An 8,146-nucleotide genomic window follows, 5' to 3' on the forward strand; every position below is an offset into this window, starting at 1 on the left:
GGACCACCCCCCCTCGCCCTGTTACCGTCCCTGATACCACCTGACCCAGGCGCCCAGTTGGCTCATCCTCCTCCCGCGGTGGAGGCTGTGGACCCTCCCGGTGGCCGGTGCACACTCAGGCCGCACGTTCCAGTCCCTTCTGAGATCGGTGGGGGTGGGGGGGCCCTGCCCGAGGGAGGGAGGGGCTGCCCCAGGTCCCGGCCAGCGCAGTGGGTCTGAGAGTGGGTGCCCACCCTGCCAGGCCCCTCTCACCTGGAATGCACAGTAGGTACACGGATGCCCACCCTGCCAGGCCATCCTCCCACCTGGAGCACTCAGTGGGTGTACGGGTGCCCACCTTGCCAGGCCCCTCCGCCCCCCCGGGCTGGGAGCGCACAGTGGGTGCGCAGGTGCCCACCCTGCCGGGCCCTGCCACCTGCCCAGAGCACCTGGACACGGCCCTGTGCCCTCAGCCGGGCCATAACCTTCCCATGCCCTGTCTGCACGACACCGGCGCCCCCAAGGATCACTGGCACGTTGTCCGTCGGTCCGTCCGGGAGCCCACTCCACCTGCAGGGCCTTGCCCGGCCTATGCTCGTGCCCCTGCCGTGTCTGCAGAACTGCTCCAGCGTGCGCACCGACTGCAGGCCGCGTGTGGCCCTCTCGGCCTCCACCTGCTCCGACGACGCCTGCGCTCTAGCCCTGGAGGGGCAGGGTCACCTTTCCAGCCGTGCCTCCTTGCACATTCTTCCCCGGCCCTGCAGTTTTCCGTAGGGTCTTCTTTTTATCTTAGTTACCGTCTTCTCACGTTTACCGATTCTACTAACCCCCGTCTGTTTTGCTTATGCTGTGGTTTCTGCTTCCTAACTGGACTCGGGTGGGTGCCCGTGGTGCGTCTGTGACCATATGGAGGCCTTGGCGCGCTCTCCGAGGCTGTCCCTCACCTGACCCTTGCTCTTAAGTCTGGCACAGAGTCGATGGGCTTCGCGGTGAGGCCGTGGCTTCCCCTCCCAGAGCTTCCCTGCCAGGCCATGCTGGGGTTAGGAGGCGACCCGGTGATAAACCAAGCAGGGCAGGCGTGACGGGGCACAGGCTTTTGAGGGATGTACCGTTTGCTGTGCGTGCACAGCCCCGGCTTCCAAGCGCCACCTCCCGGGATGGGCCTCTGTTCTGCGGAGGCCACGGGGACCCTCCCGTGCGACTGTCCACTCCTCAGGCTCCCTGCCCCGACGGTCTCCCCACGGCTTCTGCGCCCCCTGCCCCGTTGGCTCAGTGCGGCCGCTGCCGTGGGGCGCTGCGCGGGGAGGCTGGGCCCTCCGGCTGCGGTTTCCAATTCAGACTGGCTTCCCCCAGGGCTTCTGTGATCCTGCTGCACCGTCCCTAGAAGGCTCTTCTACATTTAGTCCCTTGGCTTTTCACCCTGCACCTGACCGTCTTTTCTATTTCCCTGGGAAAGTCAGGATTATCCAGGAATGAGTCCCACATCTTCCTCCTTCTGGCTCACGGGGTGAGGGGCTTTCCCCTCACGTCTATCAGCGGACACACGTCCACCTTTGCTAAGCTGGACCCTTCCACCTGGCCTTTGTGCAGCACAGCCCTGGGGCTTGTGCCTGGTGTCTTGACCCTGCGGGCTCCCCACCTTGAGCGCACCCCTGTTCCTAGACGGCCTGGGACATTTAAAACACAAGCAAAAAAAAAAAAAAAAACCCTAAAAATAAATAAATAAATAAATAAATAAATAAATAAATAAATAAATAACAAACCATAAGTGGAAAAACTTTGTGGGCCCAAACTCATTTTTTTTTTGGAAAAATTCTGAAGTTATGTATCTGGATAATATTTCATGTTTGAACGCATGTCTTCATTCCTTTCCTTGAGATTTTACTTTTCGTTCTTACCCACGCACGCAAGGTGCCCGTGCATTCCCGTGTGCCCCAGGGAAGAATGTTGCAGAACGGGGAGACAGGAACCCCAGGTTGCGTCGCCGAAGGTTCAGTGATGGCAGACGGTGTAGGACGTGGCAGGTTAGACTGGAAGATCTTCGCAAGCCAGAGCAAGGTGTGTGTGAGGGCTCTAGCTGCCCGTGACACGTGTGCCAGGGCAGCGGCAGGCCCCGGAGAGAGTGACCAGGGGGCAGTCCTGGGCGGTGGAGCGGGGAAGCTGTGACACATGCTTGTGACTGTGGCACCGAAAGGTCAGGACGGACACCGGATCTGAGAGGCGGTGCGGGAAGCGAGGCGAACATTTGAGCCTCGCTTGTCTGCGTGGCTCAGGGGACAAGCACCGGGGGTTGTTGGATTCGGGTCAGGACTCCGGGAACCGCGGCAGAGACTGGGGAAAGCTGAGGTTCTGTGTCCCCCCCCCCGCCCCCGCCAAGAGGAGTGAGGCTCAGACCTAGAAGTTAGAGGTCGAGCATGGAAGCCAAGCAAAGTGCTGTGCGCTCAACCTGCAGTCGAACATGTACACCTGCCACCTGTGGGTTGCGAAGCATTGTCTGCAGCCGCGTCAGGGATGACCCCCAGCCCTGAGCCAGGGAATGTTGAGCCCCCCGCCGGGCCTGTGCTGGACAGTGTGTCTGACGTCGGGATGCACACGGACATCCCCGTGGGTTACGACGTGCTCCGTGTGAAAGAGGCCTCCGAGGGAAGCCTCGTTTGCGTGCGGACACGCAGCGGCTGCGGGCAGAGGGACCCGAGGGGGAAAGCAGCCTGGTCAGAGCTTCCTGAGAAGATTAATTTCAAGCTCTAGCTTGAAATGGAGGGAAGTGGGAAGTCACATCCGCGGCCTGATCTCGGATTCCAGATTTCAGCAGCGCCGGCCACATCAAGGCCTGACAGCTCCGGGATGGCGCTGGCCTGGGGGCAGTTTCACCTTAGAAATGTAGAGTCCACTCCCGGGAGTGCATTTTGGAGGGTGCAGAGTCGCACGCCCTGCGCTGCACTTCAGACGTTTAAGGTCGTGGTGCTGGCAAAAGAGAAACGGGAAGTGGGGCCGGTTTCTTGCTGGGCAAAGAGCGCTCGACACAGAGAATGTGCTGGGAGGCCCGGGCCAGGCCGGGTGAGCCGTGAGGAGCCCGAGTTGAGATGCTGGCCTCGTGGCCTTTGGAAAACCAAGCAGAAGTCCTCTTCTCTCGAGCCCGAGACCCAGCTGGCAAGGCAGAGGGACCCTTGTGTCCTCTATAGATGTGACGAGAAGAGCTAAGCTTAACTCTTCCTGCAGATGGTAAGACCTTTCATACATGGAAAATCCAAGCAACAATGTGGAGAAAGGGGAACCCTCTTGCCCCGTTGGGCTGCCCCTCCGACCCTGGGTCAAAGCACATCAGGTCGCCACGGCAACCCCAGTGACGTCAGAGGCCTGGCATGACGTCACGCTGTGGCCCCACGGGGGAACCCACCAACCTTGCCAGCTTTTTTGAAGAAGGAGGACTGTATGGGAGACTCTGCTGTGTTCTAGCTTTGGAGGGGACGATGTGAGCTGGTGCAGCCACTCTGAAAACTGTGTGGAGGTTCCTCAAAGAGTTAAAAATAGACCTGCCCTACGACCCAGCAATTGCCCCGCTGGGGATTTACCCCAAAGATACAGATGCAGTGAAACGCCGGGACACCTGCACCCCGATGTTTATAGCAGCAATGGCCACGATAGCCCAACTGTGGAAGGAGCCTCGGTGTCCATCGAAAGATGATGGATAAAGAAGCTGTGGTCTATGTACACAATGGAATATTCCTCAGCCATTAGAAACGACAAATACCCACCATTTGCTTCGACGTGGATGGAACTGGAGGGTATGATGCTGAGTGAAGTAAGTCAATCGAAGGACAAACATTATATGGTCTCATTCATTTGGGGAATATAAATAATAGTGAAAGGGAATAAAGAGGAAAGGAGAAAAAATGAGTGGGAAATCTCAGAAAGGGAGACAGAACATGAAGACTCCTAACTCTGGGAAACGAACTAGGGGTGGTGGAAGGGGAGGTGGGCGGGGGGTGGGGGTGACTGGGTGACGGGCACTGAGGGGGGCACTTGATGGGATGAGCACTGGGTGTTATATGTGGGCAAATTGAACCCCAGTAAGAAAAAAAGAAAATCCAAGCAACGGTATTTGACAGAGCAAAAAACGACTTGCATTTAGATGGGAATTTTTGTCATGGGGACAAGGTAAGTGTATGCAAATCAAAGCTATTCTCTCGGGAGGTGGGCGGGGAGTGGGGGTGAATGGGTGACGGGCACTGAGGTGGGCACTTGACGGGATGAGCACTGGGTGTTATTCTATATGTTGACAAATTGAACACCAATAAAAAATAAATTTATTAAAAAAGCTATTCTCTCTATTAGCAATAACCAACTAGACCTGAAAACGGGAATAAATAGTCCATTCAAAAAAAAATGACAGAATTATAAAATTCTTAGGAAGAGATTTCACAAAAATGGTACAGACCCCAAATGAAGAAAAGGCACGGAGTCCTCTGAGGGGCAAAAGACACGTTCTGAATGAATGGAAACATACAGTCTGTTCTTGGTTTAGAAGAGTTAAAATAAGGATCCCTAGGTGGCGCAGCGGTTTGGCGCCTGCCTTCGGCCCAGGGCGCGATCCTGGAGACCCGGGATCGAATCCCACGTCGGGCTCCCGGTGCATGGAGCCTGCTTCTCTCTCTGGCTGTGTCTCTGTCTCTCTCTCTCTGTGTGACTATCATAAATAAATAAATAAATAAAATTTAAAAAAAAAGAGTTAAAATAATCAAATATCAATCCCCAAGATGTGTAAGCTAAATGACATTCTTGGTATTAAAATAGCCAAAAATGTGAAAAAAAAAATGGTCTGAGTATGGGATCTGCGGTACTAAATGTTAAAACTCAGAGGCAGTGTCATCAAAATACGGTTATGGGCAGTGGGGGTGCGTGTGGGGGGACAGGACGGATGTGAACCTGGACAGAGATTCTAACTACAGTAGAGCGAATACAAATCATCAAACTGGCTAAGACTCTAGCTTTTAATTATTCCAACCACTAAAAAGCTATTAATTTTGTGACATGAAAGAGGTGCTAATTATTGGTACAATGGCAATCGTATTACAATATACAAACATATCGAATTCAAGTGTTACATACCTTAAATGAAGGCTATGTTTTGTGTCAGACGTGTTTCGGAGAAAATCTAATCAAATCATGAAAAGCTAAAAAGAAAGGACTCTGGTGATAAAATTGAGCAATCGTTGAGTAGAGGAGTAAAATAGGCAAAAGATTTATGCAATCTGAAAAGAAACCAGAGTATAGAGGAGTAAAAGAGGAAGGCAGGGAAAGGAGAGAGTTCCTGTCACTGCAGAAGCATGATCAATGAGGGCGCTGGCTCTCCGTCTAGGAAAACCATAATATTGGAAATCTCCCTCGCAGCGTAAATAAATTCCAGATATACTAAACACGGAAGTTTTGAAGTCTTTTTTTTTTTTTTACCAAAATAGGAACAAGTAAACTATAAAATAAAATAAATAAAATAAAATAAAATATACATTTTATTTTAAATATATAAATAAAATATATTTATAAATATAAATTCGAATATAAATTTAAAAATTAGAGTTTTGTATGGCAGGAGACAGATTGGGGAAAATATCTATATTAAATCACAGATGGCCTTGCACAGTGTTAATAATGGGAAACATCTCTTACTCATTTATAAGAAGCAGCTCAGAGCTCCAAGAGTAACAGGGCAGACTCGACGGGTAACTCATAAAGAGCAAATCTGAATTGGGTAACAACCATAAAAAGAAATAACCAGCGTCGTAGTTGTCGTGGGACCGCAGGTACAAGGAGCTGGCCTTCTCCGCAGACTGGCAGCCGGGAGGAGACTAGACGTGATTTTTCAGAACAGCCCTTGGGAAAGCTCTTGGACAAGGTCTCGTCACAGGAAGAAACCGTAGACGTCTCGCCCCACAGATGCACCCCTGAGACTATTTTGGGAAAGCGAAGGAAGCAGGCCGGAGGCTGCAGGCGAATGCGGTCCCGCAGAGAAGGGTGCAGGGGGCCGTGGGCTCCCCGAGGCGAGCACCGTGCAGACACCGGTGCGGGCTCGGGGGGTCCTGGGCCGGGACAGGCCGACCACAGAGTTCGGCGGCCGAAGCAAAACCGAAGTTGACTTGTGTCAGAAGATCGACATCCCCAGGTAGGTGCCAAGGGGGACCCACGAGGAGGGCGGGGACGCGGGCTTCCTGTGAAGTGCCACCGGTGTAGGCACCCCGAGCGCAGGGCCGGGCCTGGAAAGGGGACGGTGGTTTCTCTGTAGGAGGACAGGGCGGCGCAGCTGTGTGGCCTCGTGTCCCCGGGAGCAGGGCCAGTGCGATGGGCGGGAGGCGGCCACTGTGCTGGTGACCGCGGCCTCCTGGGCTCGGCGGGCCGGGGGTGGCTGGGTGGCCGCCACCGACGAAGCCACGCGGTCTGTTGCCGTCCACTTGGCTGGGTCCCGGCAGCGTCATGAGAATTCAACTTACTTCTCTGAACTTCCCCTTCCTTTCTTCATGGGGATGACGACTCACACGTGTGTGAAGCTAAGAGGGACTCAAACACCAGAGCGCCACGGGAAGCGACGAACCGCCGATGTGCTGTGGCTCCTTGGCCAGCTTTCCATTCCCTAAGGGAAGCTAAACTACCATGCCTTGGGGGGGGGCACCCCAGCGGGGAGCAACAGGATGACGGTTTACGGTAACACGGGGTGGCTCAAAGCAACAGGGGGACAGCGGGCCGCGACTCTGACAGCACCCAGTACTCTCCGGAGACTCTGCACCGTTTTGACCATTGGCCGTCACCCCCGACGGAGCCGCAGCCCTTGGGAAGCTCTGCGATCCTCTCGAGGGGAGCTCCTAAGTTCATGACAGAAAAATGGAATCCACGAGGCCACGCTGAGGTTTATATGTGACTGTATTCTTTCTTTCCTTTCTTTTAATCAAACAGATCGAAGCTAGAGGTGAACCAGAGCAGTCGTAGGAAAACAACAACAACAACAACAACAACAACAACAAAGAGACTATCCTTTTCTTTGCAATTTGGATATGCTGCAAACACGATGAGCAGCTTTCTGACTGGGATCGGAAAGGAGGTGGAAGATCCTTGTTACCATCATAACAGTAAGAATTAGACATTATAAAAGGGGTATTTATCTAGGAAGCTATTGAAGAGATGTGGAAGCAAGAAAACGCCCAACGGACTGATCTTCAGAGAGAGGTCACCTTACCCGTGAGGAAGGAAGCAACACTGGAGAAGAAAGCTTGGCAGCGTTCAGAGAGACGAGGAAGCAATGTCGGGGGCGGGCTGGGGTGCTGGGGTCTCGAGACTCTCAAATGCAGCAATAATTTACTTGACCTAAAAATTCTCCCTAGCTTCCCAGTCTCCTTGTGCTGAGAAAAGGGGAAGTGCGGGTGGGACCGTCAAATAGAAGAGTCTAGTCTCACGTCTTCTTGTGATTTTACCCTGTCTCAAAAGATGAAACGTGTCTAACTCCCGCCAGGCTCCAGGATTGAATATTGATGAGACCAAAGAAATCAGACTTGGCGAGAAGCACTGTAGCTCTGGGAGGACAGGACGGTTGAAAGGCAAGGTCAATTTTAAACACTTGCCTAGGCTAACGTTCATGTTATACTTAAGACAATCGGAGCAGTCACCTCCTCACTTCAGCAGCCCTGCACTGGAAAGAGATTGCATGTTCTTAGAAATAAAAACAAAGCAAAAGAGCTGAATTATTATTTTTTTAATAAATTTACTTTTATTGGTGTTCAATTTGCCAACATACAGAATAACACCCAGTGCTCATCCCATCAAGTGCCCCCCTCAGTGCCCATCACCCAGTCACCCCCACCCCCCGCCCACCTCCCCTTCCACCACCCCTAGTTCGTTTCCCAGAGTTAGGAGTAAAAGAGCTGAATTATCAAGACCCCATGGTATCTATGTACAATGTAGAACATCATAAAACAAATGGAAGGTATTAGAGGAAAATGGGACACATTAAAAAAAGATATCAAGAGAAAGGGATCCACTGATAGCCGAGATGTTGAAACTAACAGGAAAGGAGTTCGAAACTAGGACCAGCAATAAGTTTGGCTCGGGGCACGGCCGTGGGCTATCTCTGGCCCTCAGGTAGGGATCACAGCTCCCCTCAGAGTGGCTGGCTCTGCATCAC

At 52.8% G+C, this 8,146-nt stretch overlaps 1 long non-coding RNA gene across 1 annotated transcript; it reads left to right on the plus strand.

Annotated features, from left to right (window-relative positions):
• The first annotated feature begins 4,722 nt into the window (after positions 1-4,722).
• On the plus strand, positions 4,723-7,746 carry LOC140626645 (uncharacterized). The gene is made up of 2 exons (XR_012025703.1): positions 4,723-6,139; positions 6,925-7,746. It is a non-coding gene; the product is annotated as an uncharacterized lncRNA (long non-coding RNA).
• Positions 7,747-8,146: the final 400 nt, after the last annotated feature.

The sequence above is a fragment of the Canis lupus genome, chromosome 38 (genome assembly GCF_048164855.1).
Source record: "Canis lupus baileyi chromosome 38, mCanLup2.hap1, whole genome shotgun sequence".
In the NCBI taxonomy this organism is placed as follows: Eukaryota; Metazoa; Chordata; class Mammalia; order Carnivora; family Canidae; genus Canis; species Canis lupus.